Genomic DNA, 24,369 nt, shown 5'->3' with positions numbered 1-24,369 from the left:
TTGGTGGGGTGGGGGGCGAATGAGGAGTGCAACGCACGACAGATGAGAGCATGTGCCATATGGCAAAGTTGGTGGGGGGGGGCAATCACATCTAACATGCAGGTCATTGATGATTTCCTCCTTTCCACCCTGTACATGTCAAATAGGTCAGCGCCCATCAGAAGATCGAGATTTGGCGTGCCATCGCCAAGGAAGTCCGGAACTTGGGGGTCCACAACAGACGGGGCACCCACTGCCGCAAGAGGTGGGAGGACATCTGCCGCGGAACAAGGAAGACCGCAGAAACACTGCTGGGGATGGCCTCCCAACCTAGGAGGGGTGCCAGTCGCACCATGACCCCCCTGATGTCCCGGAATCTGGCGGTGGCCTACCCTGAATTGGATGGGCGCTTTAAGACATCACAGCAGACACAAGGGGGTGAGTATCAGCACATTCTCCTATCTTTCTGCGCAGTGGAGGCGTCTGGGTGGGGGAGGAGGGCTGTGGGTGACATTAGGCCAGGGCGCTTTCTGTAGTGTAGTCCTCTCCCTTAGGCATGGCCCTGTGCCCCCGGCCCCCACCTCTGTAGGGTGACAAGTACAGCCATTGATGGTCCAGCATCACCCATGTGCGCGTTTGACGTCTCTTGGCCTGTTGTCCTAGTCAGTAGTACTGAGTAGTGTACCCCGAATGCGCGGCTTAGTGCATGAGGCTCCTGTGTCTGTCCTCTCCGCCAACGGTGTTGACATTGCATGCACTCAACCTGGTCTTCTTTTTTCTCCCCCCACCCTTTCTCTTCATCTTCTTGTGCATGTGTGCATTAGCATCATCAGGCGGAGGAGATTTGGCATCGGAGCACGAGGGAGCTGCAGGACACAAGGCCCCGGTGGGCCCAGGAACAGACACCGAGGGCACCAGTGATCCGGAGGGCGAGGGGAGCACCACAATGGGGACCGGTGGTGACACCAGCGACTCAGACACGTCCTCGGATGGGAGCTCCCTAGCGGTGGCGGCAACATCCGGGCCCCCCGCCTCTACAGGTACAGCCGCCACCGAGCGCACCAGCACCGCCCTCCCAGCAGCCCCTCAGCCTACGCTCCGTGCCTGCTCGCCCAGGAAGGCACGCGTCTCCTTCGCCCCAGGCACCTCAGCCCCTGCCCCTGTTGCCCCTGCTGCCCTCAGTGCGGAGCTCATTGACCTGGTGAGGACGCTCATTGTTGGGCAGACGACCCTTTTGAATGCCATCCAGGGTGTGCAAAGGGAGGTGCAACAGAGCAATGTGTACCTGGAGGGCATTCATTCGGGTCAGGCTGCCCATCAACGAGCGTTCACTGCTCTGGCCTCAGCACTGACGGCAGCCATTGTCCCCGTTTCCAGCCTCCCTCTTCTTACTGCCTCCAGCCTGTCTCTGTCTCCTGTTCCTCAGCCTATCCCATCCACACCATCAGACCAGCCTGCACACACCTCAACACCCAAGAGCAGCTCATCCAGACACAAGCACCACAGATCCCACAAACACTCACCCAAGCAACACACAGATGCAGACATTCCAGCAGTCACAACCACCTCTGTGTCCCCCTCCTCCTCGTCTCCCTCCTCCCTCCCTGTGACGTCTACACTCACACCTGCATGCACCCCAACATCAGCCAGTGCTTCCATCACCACCTCACCCTCCAGTACAGTCCACACTCGTGTAGTCACCACCCCCACTGCCATTTACACGTCCCCTGTGTCCTCTCCCACTGTGTCTGTCACCCCCTCTTCCAAGACACACAAACGCAGGCAGACACCCACCCAACAGCCATCCACCTCACGTCAGCCTACAGCACCAGCACCTTCACCCAATGACAGCACACCTGACTCTCCTACAACCACATCCTCTCCCTCCACTCCCATCACCACTTCTCCTACCCTTTTCCTTGGACCTAAAAAGCTTTTCCTGGGTAATCTTAACCTCTTTCCCTCCGATGAGCTCCCCCCTCCATCTGCAAAGAGTCCCAAGAGCACCGCAGCCACCACCAGCCCAGCTTCGAGTGTCACTGTTGTGCATGGGTTCTGGAGTCCACCCTTTGCCAGCAGTGACACATCGATCAGCAGCAAGGACACGTCCAGTCCCCCCCCCCGGCAAGAGGACCCGCAAAAACAAGGGCCGCCGTGCAAGGACTGACAGGGCTGCCCCCAAGGAGCAATGTGCGGCCACTTCACCAGCCACACCATCTAGGGGAGGCAAGGGCCCGAGAGCCCCATCAAAGGAGCGGAAGGGCAGCAGGAGCGCGGAGAAGGTGGACCCCACATGTCACATCCCAGCTGGGAAGGAGGACACTAAAGAGGCCGAAGGGTCCAGAAACGTCACGGTCCGAGGGCGACTGAGCAGGGAGTGCAGCACAGGTCTGGCTCCCTTGACCTGCTGGATGAGCACCGCTGAAGAGGGCCCGCGGTGCAGAAGAGCACCGCTGAAGAGGGCCCGCCGTGCAGAAGAGCTCCGCTGAACAGGGCCCGCGGTGCAGAAGAGCACTGCTGAACAGGGCCCGCGGTGCAGAAGAGCACCGCTGAAGAGGGCCCCGCCGTGCAGTAGAGCACCGCTGAACAGGGCCCCGCCGTGAAGATAGGCACCGCTGAAGAGGGCCCGCCGTGCAGAAGAGCACCGCTGAACAGGGCCCGCGGTGCAGAAGAGCACCGCTGAAGAGGGCCCCGCCGTGCAGTAGAGCACCGCTGAACAGGGCCCCGCCGTGAAGATAGGCACCGCTGAAGAGGGCCTGCCGTGCAGAAGAGCACCGCTGAACAGGGCCTGCCGTGCAGAAGAGCACCGCTGAACAGGGGCCCGCCGTGCAGAAGAGCACCGCTGAACAGGGGCCCGCCGTGCAGAAGAGCCCTGCTGAACAGGGCCCGCTGTGAAGATAGGCACCGCTGAACAGGGCCCCGCCGTGCAGAAGAGCACCGCTGAACAGGGGCCCGCTGTGCAGAAGAGCCCCGCTGAACAGGGCCCGCCGTGAAGATAGGCACCGCTGAAGAGGGCCCGCCGTGCAGAAGAGCACCGCTGAACAGGGCCCGCCGTGCAGAAGAGCACCGCTGAAGAGGGCCCCGCCGTGAAGATAGGCACCGCTGAAGAGGGCCCCGCCATCTCAAGGACCGCTCCGCTGGGCCCTTCTTCTCAAGCACCGCTCCGCTGGGCACCGCCATCTCAAGCACCGCTCCGCTGGGCCCTTCATCTCAAGCACCGCTCCGCTGGGCCCTTCTTCTCAAGCACCGCTCCGCTGTGCCCTTCTTCTCAAGCACCGCTCCGCTGGACCCTTCTTCTCAAGCACCGCTCCGCTGGGCACCGCCATCTCAAGCACCGCTCCGCTGGGCCCTTCTTCTCAATCACCGCTCCGCTGGGCACCGCCATCTCAAGCACCGCTCCGCTGGGCCCTTCATCTCAAGCACCGCTCCGCTGGGCCCTTCTTCTCAAGCACCGCTCCGCTGGGCCCTTCTTCTCAAGCACCGCTCCGCTGGGCCCTTCTTCTCAAGCACCGCTCCGCTGGGCCCTTCATCTCAAGCACCGCTCCGCTGGGCACCGCCGTCTCAAGCACCGCTCCGCTGGGCCCTTCATCTCAAGCACCGCTCCGCTGGGCCCTTCTTCTCAAGCACCGCTCCGCTGGGCACCGCCATCTCAAGCACCGCTCCGCTGGGCCCTTCATCTCACACACCGCTCCGCTGGGCCCTTCTTCTCAAGCACCGCTCCGCTGGGCACCGCCGTCTCAAGCACTGTTTATGGTTCACTGTGCCCACCATGCCTCCTCCTTGACCAGTGGAGACTGTCATCCACCTGATGGACTGTGGCTTTGCACTCCCCAGGATGGTACAGTGGGCAGCCCACCCACTGTAGAGACATTGAGAGACTGTGGCTTGGCACTCCCCAGGATGGTACAGTGGGCATGGTGGCTCCTCGTGGATCTGGCGTCGTGGACTCATGTGGCTGTGGTGCCCCCCCCTTCCCTTCCCCCTGAGGTGCCTGTAGTTTTTACAACTGATGCCCCTGCAGTGCCCCTGCAGTGTTCTCTCCAAAGGACTCAGGTCTCCTGTGTGGGCTTTGCCCTTGTTTCTCAAAACTTTGGCCCACGGACATGATGAATTCGTAGGATGTGCAGGACTTGTTACTTCAATTATACACTGTATATCATTTGTTTTCTTGTAAATATCTTTCATGGTTGTACGATAATTTTTCAGGAGCTTTTTGGTACATAAATATTTATTCCAAATTTGATTATGTCATAGCATTTTTCAGGGGTGTTTGGGTGGTGTCACTGTGACTTGTTGCTCTGCATTGGTGTGTACATAGTTGGGGGGGGTGGGGTCGCATATGTGTGTGGCCGTAACCTTTCGTCCTCCCCCTCCCGTGTGTCGTAGGTGCAGTACTCACCGTTGTCGTCTGCGCCGGACTTCGTACTCGTGGTAGATGAGAAGGTAGACGAGAGCAGGTAGGATGTTTAATTCGGGTTCCATGCTGTCCTCCTTCCTCCTGGAGTGCGTAGTGGTGTGCGTTTTCCCGTTCGTAGTCTGTTTCCGCCGTGTTTTTATCGGCGGTGCTCCCGCCCCGGAAAAGGTGGCGGATTGGTGAGTTGTGATAGTGTGGGCGGTACATTGTCTGCCGCCTGGCTGTTGCCGGTGACCGCCGCGCTGTTTGTTTGTACTGCTGTGGCGGTCGGAGTGTTAAAGTGGCTGTCTGTGTTGGCGGTTCCCGCCAGGGTCAGAATTCCATTTTTTTGACCGCCAGCCTGTTGGCGGGTTGGCCGCAGCTTTAACACCGACCGCCAGGGTTAGAATCACCCCCGATCTGTGCACCAAGTTCTAGCTTTGGTGCAATTAAGTTCAGCAGTTCGGGCTGTAGTCGTGTCTAAAGACCCTATGTGAAAATGCATGGGGAAACTTTTTTATGGACCCCACTTTTTCTCAGTCCCCTCTTGGCGAACCATCCTAAAACTTTCAAGACAACAGCTGATGTGAGTGGCATACTAATTTTGAAAAATTAGTGAAACAACTCCAAAGTTATTGGCAAAACATAAAACTCTTTTGCTATGTAAACTAGGTCCTAACTATAAATATCTACTGGTAACCGCCAATAGGTAATCTATCTATCTATCTATCTATCTATCTATCTATCTATCTATCTATCTATCTATCTATCTATCTATCTATCTATCTATCTATCTATCTATCTATCTACATACCTAAAAACCAAAGGTTGCAGGGAGAATATAGTTAGGCTCACATTTTAATTATACAACACCATAGAAACTCACCTGTTATAATTAGAGTAATTTGAAGTAACTATGACCCGCATCCTATGGTAACTATAACTAGCAGGTCATCCCAGTGGGAAAGTGGCAGCAGGTTTGTCGCTGGCTCATTATTGAGCAAGCGGCAATGTTGCTGCATGCAGGGGGCACCAGCACCCTCCAAACGCTCACTGTCTGCACAGTATACAGTGTGCAATTTTAGGTTGCTGGGCAGGGGCCCCCCTGTGGTCACCTGCACCTGTTCTCTGCTAACCTTTTCATGGCGGTGGTAACACCACAAAAGGGCTGGCAGAGAACAAAGTTGTAATCAGCAAGGCGGCGCTGTGTTCTGCGCCACCCTGGATGATTGCAACCTGCACCCGCCATCAGCCTGTCCGGATCTAACACCCTGGCGTGGACGGCGGTAGGTTGGCAGGTCTCCAACAGCGGTGGTCCAGCTGCCACTGCAACCAATGTCGTAATCGGGCCCCTAGTTTCTATAGAAAAGTAGTTGATTGTTTTGCTAATCACTTTGGGTCTTTTGAAGAATCTTCCCACAATTTTCCCAAAATATACGATGCACACTTCAGCGTTTTTCTGCAAAGTTTTGTGGTGATCCATCAAGCGGGGGCTGAGAAAAAGGGAGCGTTCCAAAACACTTTTTCCCCATACATTTTTCATAGGTATTTTGAACAGAACTATTGCCCAAAACAGTGGATGGATTTACACCAAATTTGGCAGACAGTTAGCTCTTGGTGCACAAAGCACCCCTTTTGTAAATTAATGTAAATCCATTCAGTAGTTTTGAGAATTGAAAGAAAAAACAATAAATATATATATATATATATATATATATATATATATATATACACACACACACACACACACACACACACACTGAGAAAACACAAAGGTTATAGGGATGTTATAGTTATGCATTCATGAAATTATATCATATTGAATTATGGTACGAAACTATAACTCAGAGCATAAATTACTTTCCGCCTCAAGGTATCGTTTCTACAGATATGTATAACTGTAAATATGGCTATAACTGCTGAATTCCACGTAACTATAGCATCCCTGTAACCTTTGTTTTTTCAATGAACATATATATATATGTATATGTATATATATATATACACATATATATGTAAACTCGCACCCTAAGGTGACTATAACACACCCCCCCACCATGCACAGTTTGTTTTTCAATAATTTAAGTGATAATAATTCACTTATATTTTTAATGATGTTATAGCAGTTGTCATGAGTGCTGTAATATATGGGGTAATTAGTAGTGTCTGGTGAGGGCGCGAGTTATAGTTACCTTAGGGCATAAGTTATAGTTGCTTTAAAGAACTCTTAGTATAACTGCTGAATTTCTATGGTTTTGTACAAGTAAATGGAGAACCTAACTATAACATCCCTGTAACCTTTGGTTATTTAAGTGAATTTCTACATTTTTTTCAACATACAGTAATTTTCATTAATGTACGTTAACCCAACCACCACCACACATGGCTGAAGGCCGTGTGCGGTGGTGGTTGGCCGCAGAGCCTCAAGAAACCCCAATAGCCACCAAATCCTGTGCTGCACACAGCCTTTGGCTGTGCACAGTGTGGGCTGGCCACAGCACCTGGTCTGTGGCCATGCCCTGCAGCCAACCCCTATAACACCTCAACCCCACACGGGCCCCCTCCCCCGGAGAATCGTAGCCCCAGAGACTGCTTTCACTAGGGTCCAGCCTAATTATTTACATTTTTTGGGGGGAGAGGGGCCATGCTCCTCCCTGCCCCTCTCGGCCAAAGGGACCCCATTCCCTGAGGCCTGGCCTAAATATTTTTTTGGGTGGGGGAGGGCCATGCAACTCCCCTCCCAAGGCCGATCTCAGCCCGAATACCAGCCTAAATATTAAATGTTTTTGGGGGGAGGGGTCACACGGCCCCCTCTCCAGGCCGATCTTGGCCCCGGGAACTCCATCCCGTGAGGCAAGGCCTAATCATTATTTATTTTTAGGGGGATGGGAGGGGAGCTGCGCAGCCTCCCTCCCCAGGCTGATCTTGGCTCTGGGGACTCCATCCCCCAGGGCGCAGGCATGTGATCTGTTACAATGTTGGGGACTGTGAGGGAAGCCTGAAGGTCCTCACTGTCCCAGCTGGCTCCCCACCTCCTGCTGTCATGAAGCAGCTCTCTCTCTGTGAGAGCAATTGTTTCGTCTGTCTCCCTGCCTGCATTTCTGCGGGCAGGGAGACAGAGGAAATCTCTGCTTCAATGAAGAAAGAGTGGTTTGACAGCTCTCCCTTCATGGGACTGGAGTGCTTGCTATGACTGGGCAGCAGCTTCAAAGCTGCTGCTCATAGCAAACAGCTATGTCTCGGGGTGGGCATCCCGGGACATAGCAGGAGTGGGCCCTGGGGGCTGGTGATCCCCGGGGCCATCAGTAGTCCCTCGAGGGGGGGTGCGCGCCCCTCTCCAACATATAATAGCCAGAGGGATGTGGTGGTAACTGGGCCTGCCGCACAGCCCCCTGCATGCAAGTTTGTGAATGCCCTGAGGAAGTGGTGGTCCCCAGGGCAGTCAGGGGGTGTGTGGTTCCACACATCATATTTCATTAAACCCCTGGGAGGTAGCAGTCCCTAGGGTTGTGGGGGGGCTGCCTGGTCCCCTGCATCACAGTTGGTTAAAGCCTCAGGGAGGTGTCAGTCTCCAGGGTGGCCCTCCCGTTAAAAATAATAAAAGCCCCAGGAAGGTGGTGGACCTGAGGGCTCTGGGGGAGGCGGGTGGCCACCCATTTTAGTTTTGATTAGTTCCCTGGGGAGGTGGTGAACCCTGGGGCTGTGGGGAGGGGCTGGGCAGCCCCCACATTTCCTTTGACGATAGGCCCAGGGATGTGGTGGTCCCCGGGGCTCAGAGGGGGGTCAGGAGGCCCTCCTTTTACTAACAACAATGCCTCTTGGACTTGGCCCACCCAGGGGCTCAATAAAAAATGCTTTTTAGCCCTGCGTGGATCCCCAGCACCAGAGCTAAGGATTTTTACTTTTTTTGTGGGACTCGGCTTAAGTCAAGTCCCAGGATGGCTGCCTACACTTCCTGGTTTGAAGTGCTGTCAGCCAATCATAACTCTGTATTTGCCTCACACGAGCTCTTAATCTTCGCAAAGTTGTTGCAACCTCAGATATACCAATGTGTTTTCCCTTTAATATCTCTTAAACTACTGGACAAATTTACACTAAATAAGCGAAAGCACAATCTTTGTACCGAAATCTAGCTTTATGCCAAATTTGGCGTAATTCCGTCCAGTGGCTCGGACTGTAGCCTTGTTCAAAGGTCCTATGCGTATTAACATGGGAAACAGAAACATTTTTAGCCCCCTTTTTTCTCACCCCCCACATGACGGATCATGCACAGCAGGTGATTTGGATTCATGTATGGTAATAAAATATTAATTTAGATTAACAAATCCCTAGAAATTCACTGAAAAAAACAAAGGTTAAAGTAATGTTATAGTTAAGTGTGATGAAAACATCTGTTTTAGAATAAAAAAAATTCACTGAAAAAAACAAAGGTTAAAGTGACATTATTGCTAGATGAATATATAAATGGGATGTATGATGGAATACCGAATGCCATTATAACGAATGGCTTTATAATGCAAGTTTTGGGGGGGTGGAGCCAAGATGGCAGATGGATAAGGTAGGTGATCGCTCCTCTTCATCCTCTCCTTAAGGGTATCCCTTGTCCGCTGGCCCCTTTGGGGTGAAAATTGCATGGCCACTGCACCCCTGTAATCCAGGACACATCCCACAAGCTAGAGTGTTGAACGAAGCAGGTGCCGCTGGCCCCTGATGACAAAGCATGCAGGCTGAAGGCCCGTGATAACACAAGATGGCAGAGCCCTTGGAGCATTAGGGACGCCACGAGTGGTGGTGGCCCAGGTGGGCTGTTCCCCGTCGGGGGCCCTGGAGAGAGATGCGTACAGCCGGGCAGAGAGGTAGTGAAGCTGGCCCGTGGGGGAGAGGTGCCAGAAGTGGTGCAAGAGGTGAAGGAGTGAGCGGGACCCACACCACGACCTGTAGGTGGGGCTGACTGAGGCAGGATCTGCCTCACAGCTCGGCGAGAGGGAGTGGCAGGCAGAGGCACCCAGGGCTGGCAGAGAGGAGGAGGCCCCCGGTCCAGGACTTCGGTGCCCCTTGCACCCAGGCCACGTCCAGAGCTGCAAGGGGCGAGCACAGAAGGGGATGGCCAGTGAGAAAAGAGGGAGCGTACAGAATGAGGGCCCTAAGTCATCCCTGTTCCGCCCCCACTAAGACACCCTGAGGAGAGACAGGAGCAATGGAGCGGGACATCCAGGCCTGGGGCGGGACACCAGGAGCAGCATTGGGTCCGACAGAGCAGCCAGGAGGCTTCACCGGGACTTGGTAATGAGCTTGGCCAGAAACGGGGCCCGTCTGCCCACTCGGTGAGTGAGGGGAGTAGGCGACGGCCCCAGGGACAGCGGCAGAGGAGGGGCCTGGCCTGGATCGAGCAGGCCATCCTAGCCCTTAGCATGTGAGGAGGGGGGCCCCTGGTCCACTATGACTCAGCGAGCCACGCGAGGGCCCCGAGGAAGCACCCGAAGGTTCCCTGCTCACGCCGAGGGGGGCCTGGTGGAGTCCGTGTTTGTGCTGACCCCCTGCCCGAGGAAGACTGGAAAGTGGGGGTCTCCCAACGACTAGCAGGAAGCTGAGGTCCACACACCCACCGTGGAGAACAGAGCTGGACAGAGCCTGATGAGGCCAACGGGGAACAGTGGACATGAGAGGGTGTCCGGTTAGCACTGGGCGTGCATGATTGGCCCAGTCCTGGGGCTGGGTGCTGGACGGGGCGCTTGAGTGAGCTACCAAACCACAGGTGCGAGGCTTTGGGCGACCTGCACGCCCGCCGCGAAGATTATAGCACGGCGGCGTCCGACATGGCAAACATAGGGGGTGTAGAGAAGTGGCGTCCACATGTCCCAAAATAGATAGGTCTGTCAAAGACATGCTGACCAAGCCAGCATTGGCAAAGTGAAAGCAGACAACCCTGTGACAGGAAAGCTAAGAGAGGAGGAGACATATGAGGACAATAGGACACATGTCACAAGGAGCTTTCTAGAGGGTCTCTTTACATCGCTTAGGGATGACATACAGGCAGTGAAGAAGGACTTATCACAAGACCTGAAGGTGGTGTGCCGGGAATTGGAGGAGGACGGTGAGAAAGTGGCTGCTCTGGAGGAGCATGAAAACGCCAGAGTCGAGGAGATCGAGCAGCTACAACAAGAAATAATTTGGCTACAAGACCAACAAATCGAACTCCAGGCTCATACAGAGGACCTGGAGAACTGGTTGAGGCCGAACAACACCTGCATCCGGGGAACACCAACCGGGGCTGAAGAGGAGGACATTCTGGCATATGCACGGGTATTCTTCCACCAAATCTTAAGGGAGTCCCCGGACAGGGAGGTACACATAGACAGGGTCCACAGAGTGGGCCACCAAGGCCACCTGATGTACCACCAGCAAATATCTCCGCCTGCATTCCACGACTTCCCCATGAAAGAATGCATACTTCGGATGGCGAGAGAGCAACATCCCCTGAACTTCCAGGGCCACCCACTGCATCTGTATCAGGATCTGGCTGCCATCACCCTTCAAAAACAGAGATACTTTCGATCAATCACCTCCCTCCTTAGAGATAAAAGATTCCCGTACTCCTGGGGTCATCCCTTCTGACTAATGTTCAGAAGGGAAGGTAAATTGAACCAACTGAGCTTACTGAAGGAGATCTACAATGTCGTGGAACTGGAGGAGCCCTCGGGGAGAGCCAGGGCCCACCCAAGATGGAACACAGGAACAGGCGACACACACGTTGCCAGACTGTACCGCATGGAAGCAACAAGCCAGACCGAGATATTATGGTATCAGAAAGAAGAGCAGTCCTGGGGTGTCTCAATGGCCACAGGAAGAATGCAGATAAGGACAAGGGGTGAGGGCCTGGGGCCTGGAAGGCAAGTAGCCGCATGGGGTGGGGGAGGGTGGCGGAGGGGTGCCCAATGAACACCAGAACGCATAGGGTGCCAGCTCCTGAACATTAGGTTCACCCTCAGGACTATGGCGGGCCACCCCGGCTCCCATTCGTGGGGTTGTTTGGCTATGTTATTTAAATGTGTTTGATTTAAGGGGGGGGTGAGTGCGTGATATTAATATGCAGTTACAGTAGCCACTCGCCTTGGACGGGACCTGTATCCATACTGAGACTCATTATCTTGAGGGAGGAAATAATAGGACTTGTATGGGGACACACTGGCTGATGATACTCCACTCATACCACCCACATATTTGTTAAAATTGTCACACTCATTGTCAAGGGGTTGAATAGCCCAATCAAGCGCAGAGTGATCCTTTCATATCAAGAACACACAGGAGCCGACTTATGCCTCCTCCAGAAGACCCGCCTCATATCCTCAGATCAGCATAGAATGTGGTCCAGATATTTCCCTACAAAACACTTCTCCTCATGCGGGACCAAGGTGGCAGGGGTCGCGCTCCTAGTATCATGCTCCTTCCAGGGGAAGGTGAGTGGCAAGATTAATGAAATACAGGGAAGCCTGCTGGCCTATAGAATACACTTTGAGGGTACCCAAGTGGTTTTAGCATCTATATACACTCCCAACGAGGGTCAGGAAGGGTTCATTCTCCAGGCTCTTGCAGAGGTCATGACTACACATGACAGGCAGGTGCTCATAGGGGGCGAATTCAACATAGTTTTACACAAGGATCGGGAAGGATCCGCTTCCAGATATGGTGGGACTGGGGGTCTATCTGTGAGAGGCTAGGAGAGGCTGGAGAAGTAGGGGCTTTGGGACCCCTGGAGGGGCAGACGCCCTACCACTACAGACTACACCTTCTATTCCCACGCATATCAGTCCTATGAATGCATTGACTATTTCTTGGGGTTTAAGGAAAGTTCACAGACGATGGGTGAGATAAATATTGAGCCCTGTGCATTATCCGACCACGCAGTGGTCGTCCTCAGACTCAATGCCCCCCTCCAGGCCGATGGCCCCAACTCTTGGCGAATACGGTCCACACTCCTGATGAGCTTGGAGGTTGTCGTCCAGGTAGCCAAAGCCATCACTACCTACCTAAAATTTTATGACACTGGTGAAATGGTCTATACAAGATTCGGACAAGCGTTGGCTGTTCATGGACCGCGTGGTAGTGGGTGCTTCACTTTGGAAGATCCCATTCGTACTGCGCCACCAGTCACCAGAGCCACCATGAGGGTGTGGGACCAAACAGCCTGATCAAGCAACCTAATCTGCATTCCCTCCCTCCTGACACCTATTGTGGGGAACCCGGATTTCTCTCTCGGCATGGACCATGGTGCCTACTGTGTCTGGACTGCCCCCTACTGCAGCATCATTGGACATTTGTTTGATGCAGATGGAATAATCTCTTTAGAAAATTTTATAAGGACCCAGTCTCTCCCAGAAACAAAGAGAATGCGATATCTCCTGATCTGCCACTGGGTATCACACCCCTCTATCAGGGAGAAGGCATGTAGACCCCTCACAAATTATGAAAGACAGACAAACACATAGTATCAGAGCTCTGTGATTTGCTCCAGGGGCACTCCAGACTCTGAAAATTCAGACTCAGGCTTGTTTGAAGACAGAACTGGGAAGATCCATGACACCGGGGGACTGGGAGCCGAACTACATTAGGGCACACACCACAGCGCGCTGCGCAATCAGCACAGAGGCTGTAATGAAGATAGCTACTTACTGGCATCTCACCCCGGATCAACTCCATGAAATGGACCACTCCTGTTCAACTCCTTGCTGGAGGGGGTGCATTGGCCTTGGCACACTGACCCACGTCTTATGGGAATGGCAAAAGCTGACCTCATACTAGGAGGGACTTTTACATGACATTGATCTCCACATGAACATCCAACTCCTGTGCTTCTCAGCATACATCGTACTAGGCCTTTTAAACCCCCTGACATTTCCGCTTAAATCTATGCGGGCCGACAGATCAGTCTCGTCTTGAAGGCAGCCCTTCAAAACAGACTGACTCAGTGGGGAACACCTCAGACCCTAACGCTGCTGGGATGGTTACACAGGGTTTGGTCGATTCTGGAGATGGAAAAGCTCACTCTATTCCTCACATCATAGGGGCATTCCTACAGGAAGCTATGGCACCGATTCTTGTCCTTGCACACTGGGGAATTCAGAGAATTGACATGTCCTAGATATATGCGACTTCTCCGCCTACAAGAAAGGGAGACTACCTAATGCGCAGACCGCAGGGTAGCAGTGCCAGAAGCCCCATTCCTGGTCCTGCAGAAGTGACTATAACAGCCTGTTGCCTGTTTGTCCCTGGGGGATTGTTGGGTGCTGTGACACCATTTGAGTTCTGCTTTTCTTTTTTTTTCTTTTTCTACACTGAAAACCCATAATAAAGAAATTTTAACAATATAATGCAAGTGTTATCTCGAAAAAGTCTTTAAAACAAAAGGCTTTTACAACAAGATTTATTACAAAGAATATGTCTTTACAACTAAAGCCTTCAACATGAAATGTAAGTATTTAACAAGTAAGTGTAAACCCTATATTTATATATCTATATGTATCTATATTCCCAGAAAGAAATGTAGGTTACAAGGATGTTATAGTTAGATTCTGAATTTACTCATTCAAAACCATAGAAATTCAGCAGTTATAGTCCCTGTAACCTTTGTTTTTATTTTTTTTTACTGAAGTTCTATGGTTTTTTAACGTAAAGCAATTTTAATTTATAGACATTATTCCAACCCCTGCCGTGCATGGCAGAAGACCCCGAATGGCAGGGTTTGGTCAGAAGGCCTGGCCTGCAGACCTTTGGCTGTGGGTAGCGCCGGTTGGCCACAGGGCCTGTCTCTGTTAGTGGATCTGTGAGTCAGTGTGTGGGTGTTTGAGTGGGTCTGATAGTGGTTGTGTGAGTCTGAGTGGGCGTGAGCGGTGCATGAGTGTCTGAGTGGGTGTAAGAGTAAAGGAATTAGTGTGTGAATGAGTCGTGGTTTTCCTTTCAAATGTTTTCATATTTGTGAATTTTCACGAATGTCCCGCATGGTGATGCAAAATTATTTTAAACTCATACATTTCACCTAAAACACTTATATCACAACCCTGGGGTCAGGCTACCTTCACCCTAAATCCTTATGCCACTTTCAATTTGGATTTTCACCCCTGGGGACAATGTCTCATGAAATGAAATGGCAGCCACAACTTTGTAGTCAGGTTGCAGTCTGCCAATTGCAATGCTTATTTTACGCATATTCACGACGATATACAAATTTGTTTGTCCTTAAATATCTCCTAACCTACTGAACGGATTTACACCAAATGACAAAAAAGCACAATCTGCATACCAGCAGCTAGCTTTCTGCCAAATTTGGTGTAATTCCATTCAGTGTTTCGGGCTGTAGACGTATTGACAGATCCCGTGGGAATTAACATGGGAAAGGCAATGTTTTTTTAGCTCCCATTTTCTTAGCCCTTGGTTGACATATAATCTCAAAACATCCAGTGTGGAAAAAGGATCACTGGGCCACTTTTAAAAAAAACAATCTTCATAAAGATTCATCAAACGGTGCCAAAGACATAGGCAAGTCAAAAAACGCTTTTTCTATGGAAACATGCTCCTAACTATAACTATAATAATAATAATACATTTATATATATATCTTCACAGTACATAGATGCAGCACCGAAGGTTATATAGGTACATATATATATAGAGGAGTTTTTGTATCAATCAGACTGGGTGTAATTTTTTTTATTATAAATACATGCACAATGTCACTTTAAGCAAATGTCACATAAAGAGTGACAATTGAGGCATATATATCTTTTAAGGCAAACATGTTGTACATTATTTATTAATTGATTATGTGCCTCATAATATCGGTCATTAGATCCTTAACTATAACACCAATAAAAGAGTCGACTTATTAAGTGGACCATATGATTATTTTGGGCAGTTTATATTAATCGGATTGGTTGTAACATTTGAAGTCATAATTGCACATACACGGGTGTCACTTTATTCAAACGTTATATACAGAGCGTGAATTGAGATTTATTTACTTTTAAGGCAAAAATCACAAATAAAAATTATTGCAAAAGTTGTGAGATGAGTTGGATGTTATATACATGCTTCATCTATTGGTAGTCCACATGGCTTCAGTTTAAAAGTTTAAAAAAATTCATGCACTAATTTTATTGATCATAGTATTTTTAACTTAGAAGAAAATACATGTATGCACATGCCACTTTATTTCAACAGGATACATATTGTACAAATATATATTATGAAGGGCAAATGAATCCGTATGTGTGTTTAAATATAGACACATGCACTATTAACATTGGTTGATGAATTTTTATCAGGTTTAATATTTCTATCCATGTGTATGGTTTTAATTAATTGTATTAATAAATGAACCATACATATTTATATTAATGGGACTGTGAAGAATACCAGAGGATTTGGAACGTGATGATTGTTCTCCTAATACTTTTCACACTATAAGATGGCGGGACCAGTAGTCTCAATTGTGCAGCTGTAACAATAGACCGAGGACTAATGTAGTATTTGAGGTAGCTCTATTGATGTGGAGAGTGTCCAGTAGAAGGCGTCATCCGAAACGCGTTGACTGTTTGTCTCAGAAGCTGTGGATTTTAGCTGTGGTGCAGCTGCATGACGAGTGGAACTTTATCATTTTGAAAGATATATATATATATATATATATATATATATATATACACACACACACACATAGAGGCAGTGGTGTTTCCTCCTTTAGGGCAGAGGAACGTGACCTCTCTGCCTAAAATGCCCCCCAGGGATGAAAATAACATGGGAATAAAATTCATATATTGCCAATTTATTTTTCATCCTCCCATCCTGAACTGAGTTTCAGGATGGGGCGTGGCCACTGCTGTTGATTGGCAGCTGTGAGCTGTGCACAGTTTAAAGTGCGCATGTATTTTAGGCCAGCTGTCTTGCATTACCAAGCCAGACAAGAGAATTTGATACTTCTCTAACCTAACTGTCTAAAGACAGCTGGGTTAGAGAAAGCACAGGCCTCCTGAGAGAGGCTGCTCCCACCAATCCTGATGCTACTTTCATGCTAGTTAGCAGCATGAAAGTAGCACCAGGATTGTTTAAGGGAATTTGCTGAAGCCCAAGAGGAGACTGGAGCGAGGGGGACCTTGGACTTCGTGTAGCAAGCAAGGTAAGTATTTTTCATGTTATTCACATACACCACTCACTTTTCATTCATGCACACATGCCCCAACACCACATTTGCCCGCCCCCCCACTTTGCCTACCCAGCCCCCGCATAGATATGAAGTTAGGAATAGTGAATGTATACTTTTCTATATGCATTTAACGTTTGAAATTTTGTTCTTCAATATTCCATCCTCGATATTCTAGTGCTATGATAGTCTTGGGGTTATTATTTATTAGTACACCCTCAAAAGAGCACTGTTAGAATGTAAAAAGTATATTTCTTTTATTTTAATGCTTGCATATGTATATGTTTTATATGGGCTGTTCTTTTCTGTATTATCACGATTTCTATTAGTCAAAAACAAATTACAATTCATCAAGCTACTACTACTACTACACAAAATAAACTGCATTAAACAACCTTCATATTAGCCTGCTACGTGTGTAAATAGTTGATGTAGCATGGCTGCTGGCCGTGCTGACTTTCAAGTTGCTTGTGGGCCCCTAGTGGGAAAACTGGGGTAATCTCAATCTTGTTTGTGTACTCCAAGTCCCCAAGGTGTTAACTTATCAAAGGAGGTTTTAGGGCAGTGGATTTGAATTTGACATTAAGGAGGTCATTCCGACCCTGGCGGTAAATACCGCCAGGGCCGGGGACCGCGGGAGCACCGCCAACAGGCTGGCGGTGCTCCCTTGGGCATTCTGACCGCGGCGGTTCGGCCGCGGTCAGAAGAGGAAAACCGGCGGTCTCCCGCCGGTTTTCCGCTGCCCTGGGAATCCCCCATGGCGGCGCAGCTTGCTGCGCCGCCATGGGGGATTCCGACCCCCTCACCGCCATCCTGTTCCTGGCGGTTCCGCCCGCCAGGAACAGGATGGCGGTGAGGGGTGTTGTGGGGTCCCTGGGGGCCCCTGCAGTGCCCATGCCAATGGCATGGGCACTGCAGGCATGGGCACTGCAGGGGCCCCTGTAAGAGGGCCCCACTTTGTATTTCAGTGTCTGCATTGCAGACACTGAAATATGCGACGGGTGCCACTGCACCCGTCGCACACCCTCCACTCCGCCGGCTCCATTCGGAGCCGGCCTCCTCATGGAGGGCTGTTTCCCACTGGGCTGGCGGGCGGCCTTTTGGCGGTCGCCCGCCAGCCCAGTGGGAAACCCAGAATGACCGCTGCGGTCTTTTGACCGCGGTACGGTCTTCTGGCGGTTCCCTCCAGGCGGGCGCCTCCCGCCGCCCACCGGGGTCAGAATGACCCCCAAAGCCTTTTAGCAAATTTGGACAATTAGTTCAGTTAAATAGACAGTATTTGAACTATTTCAAACCTTCACAGTTTACGCACCTATCGATTTTCCAGTGGTGGGTTTATTGATTGCTTTGATTATTTTGATGTTGTATTTGTACTCTTAGACTTTAGATTAGATGATAAAACCCCAGAATTCTCCGGCCTATAGTGGGTTCCTGCATAAGTAGAATGTGGCCAAATCTATAGTTGTATAAGTGTTTACTTTCCTCCCATCTTTGGTCCCCAATCAATTTATTGACCAAGTATAGTTATTTATATTTAAAATTAATGTTGAATTCCAGAAATAGTAATCATCATTACTGATGACTCTAAAACCTTTGTGAAAGTTCTTGTATGCTATTTTTACAATTACATATGCATGCCAGAGAACAATAGTTGTTTCATTTTACTGCTGGGTTAATCACCAGGCATGTGAGTTATCCTTCAGGAGTTTACGTCAATTGAGTGCTGTGTGCTACAGAGACAAGAGTGAACTTTTTTCTTGGGTCCTGGGGAAGTGAGTCTTTACTGGGTAGTATCCGTAGTTGGCACTGCTATTTACTGCTGATGTCTCAGGACTATCGGTGCCGCTGAACAACTAAATACTAGGTAACTCCTTTTGTACATTTAACTCTCATGGGTATCCTGGTCGAGTAGTCAATGCTTACAGATTACTCTAAAAGAAACTCACATACCACTTGCAGAAAATCATGTTCAATAAACTTACTGTACAATCAGACCCTTTGATTTTCTAAATATCTTTCTAACAGGTAAGTAAAGTACAGAAGGCAAAAACATAAACTCTACAAAAACAGAAAGTTAAAGCACCTAAGGACAACATGCAACCTCACACTCATTACTATCTCACACACTGTAAAGCACAATAATCAATATATCATTGTTGTTTCTGCAACTGTTATCCTATGACACTCCTGTAGTATCTTCAGGTGTCAGTCCTCTCTCATAGACAGTGCTTTGCAGCCAGTCTTCAAAGAAATGAGTACATTTGTTATATAGTAGTTTCTCAGTTGGTAAGAGTACATAGGCAGTAAACTCATTGGGGATTACCCTTGCACCGCCGGTGTGTCACTTTTTCCTATATGAAAAATGACGAACCGGCAGCGCAAGGGGCTTGTAAATGAGCCCCTTTGTGATTGAGCACAGACTGTCAAGATGATGGTCAAAACTCAAAAAAACATTATTAAATTGATTTCCAAGCCATAAAGAGGGAGATTTCTGCACAGAAAGGAAGAACTAGTACAAAGTGAAAGTAGGTGGTACACTTATAGCGCCATGCTACGATATTTCTGGGTACTAAGTCATGAAGATTTTTCTACAGTTCAGGAGCTAAGGTGGGGACGTTTCTGGGACTCATCCTGGTGGACTTTGTCCACAAAAAACTGTAAAAGGCTGTAACCAAGGATCTTAGTTGATGGACTGACTGTATGTTGAAGTGATTCCTCTGGAGAGGTCACTGAGAGGACCTTGTGTGCAAGGAGCACAAATGTGAATGCAATCCTGTCCTTCAATTTTAACCATTGAGGTTTTATGCGGGCCTCCGACATGGTGCAGTTGTTTAGGCTCACAGGGCACTACACATACTCCCTTCCAGCACTGATGTGACATATGGGATATTCATATATGCAGCAGTGCTGAGTATGACTGCTGGCACATGGTTTGTCGATTTCCTGCTTCTAGACAAACTGGAAAGAATTTGGGATGTCCAATATTGCGTAGGTGCAAAGGGGGTTTACACAGCCAATGACAAGAGGCACAATGTGGCAAGTGTCATGGAAATCTCTTCTCTAATGCAGTGAACAAGTTTATGATGCATGTTGTTAGTGGGAATTCATGAAATCCATGGATATAGATAGAGTTATCAGTCATTGAGGTAGATACTGTGGCAATGAACACATGTTATAAGAATGGACCTGGAAGTGGTATGTGTTATATGTTAGAATGTGGAAAGTGGAATGTGGGGAAAATGAGGACAAGTCAATTGGCTCAAGGTGGGACTCAGCGTGCAGCGGGCGGTATTGATGAGCCTAAATGTATGATTACAATTTGTTTAATAAACAAAGAGTTTAATTTATTTAATTGTCTGTTTCTCTACAGAACAATTTGGCAACAAGCGTTCTATGGACTCATCAATACTATTTTACTAACTTTATACGGAAGCGGAGGTCACTGTGTTGGTGTTTAGAAGAGTTCAAATTAACGGATGGTTGCAGTGCGGATCGGCAAGCAGGCAGCGTGGATCGGCAAGCCAGCAAGATAGATGGTTGGAAATCTGCAAGTACTTTCTAATTCATTTATTTGATTGAAATTGACCGCATGCTGAGCAATGTATATTGAACATTGCTGTACTTGCAAATTACGTTGTGCCCAACTTCTTTTAAAAATAAACGTGCGATGCTGTGTTACCGCTATGTGTCTACTCAAGGCCGGCTTCCTGTAGAAATTAGTGACGCGACGACGGCCATCTTGCATTGTGCAAGTTTGGGAAATAAGGGAGATTTCCTGCAGAAACAAGACTCTAACGGCAGCCATTTTAAGTTGCAATATCTATCGAAAGAGTCATTTAAAACTGCCGAGTGTACAGGAATATAATTTAAATCCTGCACAAATAGTTGCTATTGCAATTTTGACAAGCCAAGAAGTACAATTTATGGAACAGTGATACAACACTTAATGTGATAGTGACAATTGGAACATCAGTAATTTTGCTCATAGTAATATTATAAATCACCTAACCTTATTTGTAAACAATCATGGCAAACCAACAATGAAATGGAAAAACTGGCACGGAGCATTTGAAAACTACCTAGCGGCTATTGATGGGAAAAAGTTTGATCCTGAACGGAAAAAAAGCTTTGATGTTTGGACTGTTAAGTAATGCTGGTCAGAAGATTTTCGATAATTTACCTGAATTTGAAGCACCTCCAGGTCAATTCATTCCTTTGAACGAATATGAAGAGGCAGTCAAACGAATGGAAAACAATTTACGGAAGAACCTAATGTTATGGTTGAGCAGCATCGTTTTTTTAAAGGAAGCAAATGGAAGATGAAAGTATCGAAGAATATATTGCTTCTTTGAGAGTCTTAGCATCTTCATGCGAATTCAATGAGATTACAGACATTTATATTTGAGATCAATTTGTATTTCAATGTTACTCAAAAAAGATTCAAGAAAGATTACTTGCGTGTAGAAATCCTACTTTACAAGAAGTCATCGAAATAGCTAAAGGAATTGAATGATCAATGTTATCCACTAAAGCTTTAATGTCTGATGGCTTGTCTAAAACTGATGTATATATGGTACAAGATGTCAAGGCTAAATTCACGTTTAAAGGCAAGGATAACAGGTTTGGTGGAAAGAAAGGTGTACAGTGCTATGGATGTGGATCTAAAACACATCTGGGTAACAATTCTAAATGCCCAGCAGTAGAAACAAATGTGCCAAATGTAAAAAACTAGGTTATTTTGCTGTTGTATGTAGAAGTATAAAAGGGGGCAGTCACATTAGAGATAATTGTGTGGATGAGTTTGATGAAGAAATATGTGCAAATATAGTTTTAACCAGTGATGATGACTGCAGCAAAAGTGTGTTGAACAGATTTAAAGCTCCACTTGGAGTTGTCAGCATTGCTGGCAAGAATTGAAGGTTATGCCGGATTCAGGGTCACCAATTACCAGTTTAGACCAAGGTATTTTCAACAGTACTAGGAAAGATGAAGAATTGTCAAAGAGCGATGTGAACTCAAAAGTGCTTCAAGAATTTGATATTAACATTGTAGGGTATTTCTGAAAAACTCTTCAGTTTAAAGATCGTAGTATCAATACTAAAATATATATAGCTGAAAATGGTAGAAATATTGTAGGTTGGCAAGACTTAGGCAAATTGAGAATAATTTTGAAACCTTGTTCACCAAATCCCATAGTCCTTGGAGAGATACCATGTTCAGATGTCAGTAGTGCAGAGGATATTGGTACATCTTTAACACTTGAACAGGTTTTGGCAGTCAATCAGAAAGTGTTTGCGAACCACATTGCATGTGTAAAAGGTTTTGAACACGTAATTAAATTAAAATAAAAAGCTACTCCAGAGGTACATAAAGCTCACCCGGTTCCTCTGTCAGTCAGAGGGGAGTTGAAGGAACTTTTAAGAAAATTGTGTGATGAGGGTGTAATTGAACGTACGGATTCTTTGGAGTAGGTATCAGCTATTGTCGTCACAAAAAAGAAAACTGGTGATATAAGGTTATGAGCTGACTTGAGGTCCTTGAAAAAAAATATTGTGGTGGCCTGTCCTCCTTTACCCAGAATTCAAGAAATTTTGGCAGTCACTAATGGATCGAGATATTTTTCTTTGATTGATCTTAAGTCAGCATATCATCAAGTAAAACTGTCTGATTCTTCTCAGTATTATACCACATTTGTAACACCGTTTGGGGCATATAGGTATGTACGACTACCTTTTGGACTTGCATCAGCTGCGAGTTGATTTAAAAAACGAATGGACATTTTGTTTAAAGATATGGAAGGCATTCCGAAATTTCAAGATGATATTTTAATCCATATGAAAACAATTACTGAACACAATGTTATTTGAAATAACGTGTTGGGAATTTTTAAGGAAAGGGGTATGACAATTAGCAAGTCAAAATGTAAATTCTTATGTATAGAAATTGAATATTTGGTGCACACTTTATCATCTGATGAAATAAAACCAAAAGATCTACTGAAGGCAATTCGTGAAGCACCCAATCCCAAGGATAAAGATACCCTTAAATCTTTTCTTGGTTTGAGTGAATATTATTCTAGGTATATTATGGTTTATGCCAATTTGGTTGAACCTCTTAGGAAGTTGTTGAGGAAGAAGGTGAAATTTGAATGGACGGGTGAACAAGAGTCTGCATTTAAAAACATAAAAGATGCAATATTGAAGGCACCAGATTTACAGCCTTATAATACTAAAGGGAGAAATAGAATTACGGTAGATGCTAGTGCTACGGGGATAGGTGCTATATTCTCTCAAATTGTGTCAGGAAAGGAGTACACAGCAGCGTTTATTTCTAGAATGCTTTGGAAGTCTCAATGTTTTTATAGCATTATTGAAAGGGAAGCTTTAGCTTGTGTATGGGCTGTGGAAAAATGTAAAACATATCTGTGGGACAATGAGTTTGAAATTGTAATTGATCATAGATCACTTGTGTACATGATGGATGGAAGGAGTAACACAAAGGCATCTTCTAGGGTAATCAGGCTGTTATCAAAATTGCAAGAATACAATTTTGTAATAAGACACATATCTGGGGGTTTGAACAGATGTGCGGATTGTTTATCTAGGTTACTTTTGGAAGATGGTGATGACAGTGAAATGCTAGATAACAAATGTGTTGTAGCTTATTTGGATGCTGCGGATCATTGTGATGGTGTGATTTCTGCTGAAGAGTGGGATGAGGCTTGTGAAAAGGATTTGATGTTACAGCAAGTTATGAAATATGCTACCAATGGGAGGCCTCCCGGCAGAAAGTTAGATAGTATATTCAACAATTTTTTACAAGTAGCTGATGAATTGACTATTGAGTGTGGAATCTTAATGAGACATGATTTGTATGTTCCACCTCAAATATTAAGGAAAAGATTGGTTGATTTAGCTCATAAAGGGCATCTATGAACCACTCCCACAAAAAACAAATATTGAGAACATATTATTGGTGGCCAGGGACTTGACAATGATGTTAATATGTATTTGGACAGCTGTGTTGAATGTGTTAACTCAGATAAACATTGGAAAGTGAGTAAGAAAGAATTACAACCAGTAATTATACCTAATGCACCGTGGTTAAAAGTAGCTATGGATTTTTCAGGCCTGTTTAGTCTACTTGAGTCTGAAATACGTTATTTAACTGTTGTCACAGATTACTATTCTAAATGGATCCATTGGGATTTTTTACAAAACATTAGTACAGATGCTGCCATTGAGTTTAAAAAAAAAATGTTTGCAATCAAAGGATTACCTAGAATTTGTCTGACAATGGTACACAGTTAACTTCGTTAAGGATGTGTACATTTTTAATTAGGTACGGTATAGAACAAGAAAAAACTCCTCTTTACAATCCATCATCAAATGGTCAAGTTGAACGTATGAATAAATTAATGAAAGAACAAATTCAGTTAGCTATTGCATCAAATGTAAACGTACGTGTTTATTTACGTGAAAAAAGTTTATAGTTAAAATAGTACAGTAAATTCTACAACTGGATTTTAACCTTTCTTTTTGTTGAGAGGTAGGAAGGAAAAAACTTTACTTACTCCAAAGTTTGGTAAGTTAGCAGACAACTTTGATGCAGTGAAAAACATTGATGAAGTTAAACAAAAAATAGTTAACAAGAAAAAACAAAGTTCTATTATGAAATGATTAATAGAGTTAAACCTAAAGTGTTCAATGTAGAAGATTGGATCACGTCTCCTGCTCCCTGCTCCTCTATCTCTTGCCACCAGCCCTCAATCTTATAGAAGGCATGTCTACAACTTGAGCCAGATCTC

The 24,369-nt window shown here is 47.1% G+C and overlaps 1 long non-coding RNA gene across 1 annotated transcript in view; it reads left to right on the top strand.

Moving 5' to 3' along the window:
* Window positions 1–23,287, top strand: part of LOC138304526 (uncharacterized) — a 75,584-nt gene extending 52,297 nt beyond the window's left edge. The window contains exon 3 of the long non-coding RNA XR_011205587.1: window positions 19,933–23,287. This is a non-coding gene — a long non-coding RNA (uncharacterized lncRNA). The remainder of the gene's footprint in view (window positions 1–19,932) is intronic.
* Window positions 23,288–24,369: the final 1,082 nt, after the last annotated feature.

Source organism: Pleurodeles waltl, chromosome 7, assembly GCF_031143425.1.
Source record: "Pleurodeles waltl isolate 20211129_DDA chromosome 7, aPleWal1.hap1.20221129, whole genome shotgun sequence".
Lineage (NCBI taxonomy): Eukaryota > Metazoa > Chordata > Amphibia > Caudata > Salamandridae > Pleurodeles > Pleurodeles waltl.
This window is presented reverse-complemented; position numbering and strand designations above follow the sequence as displayed.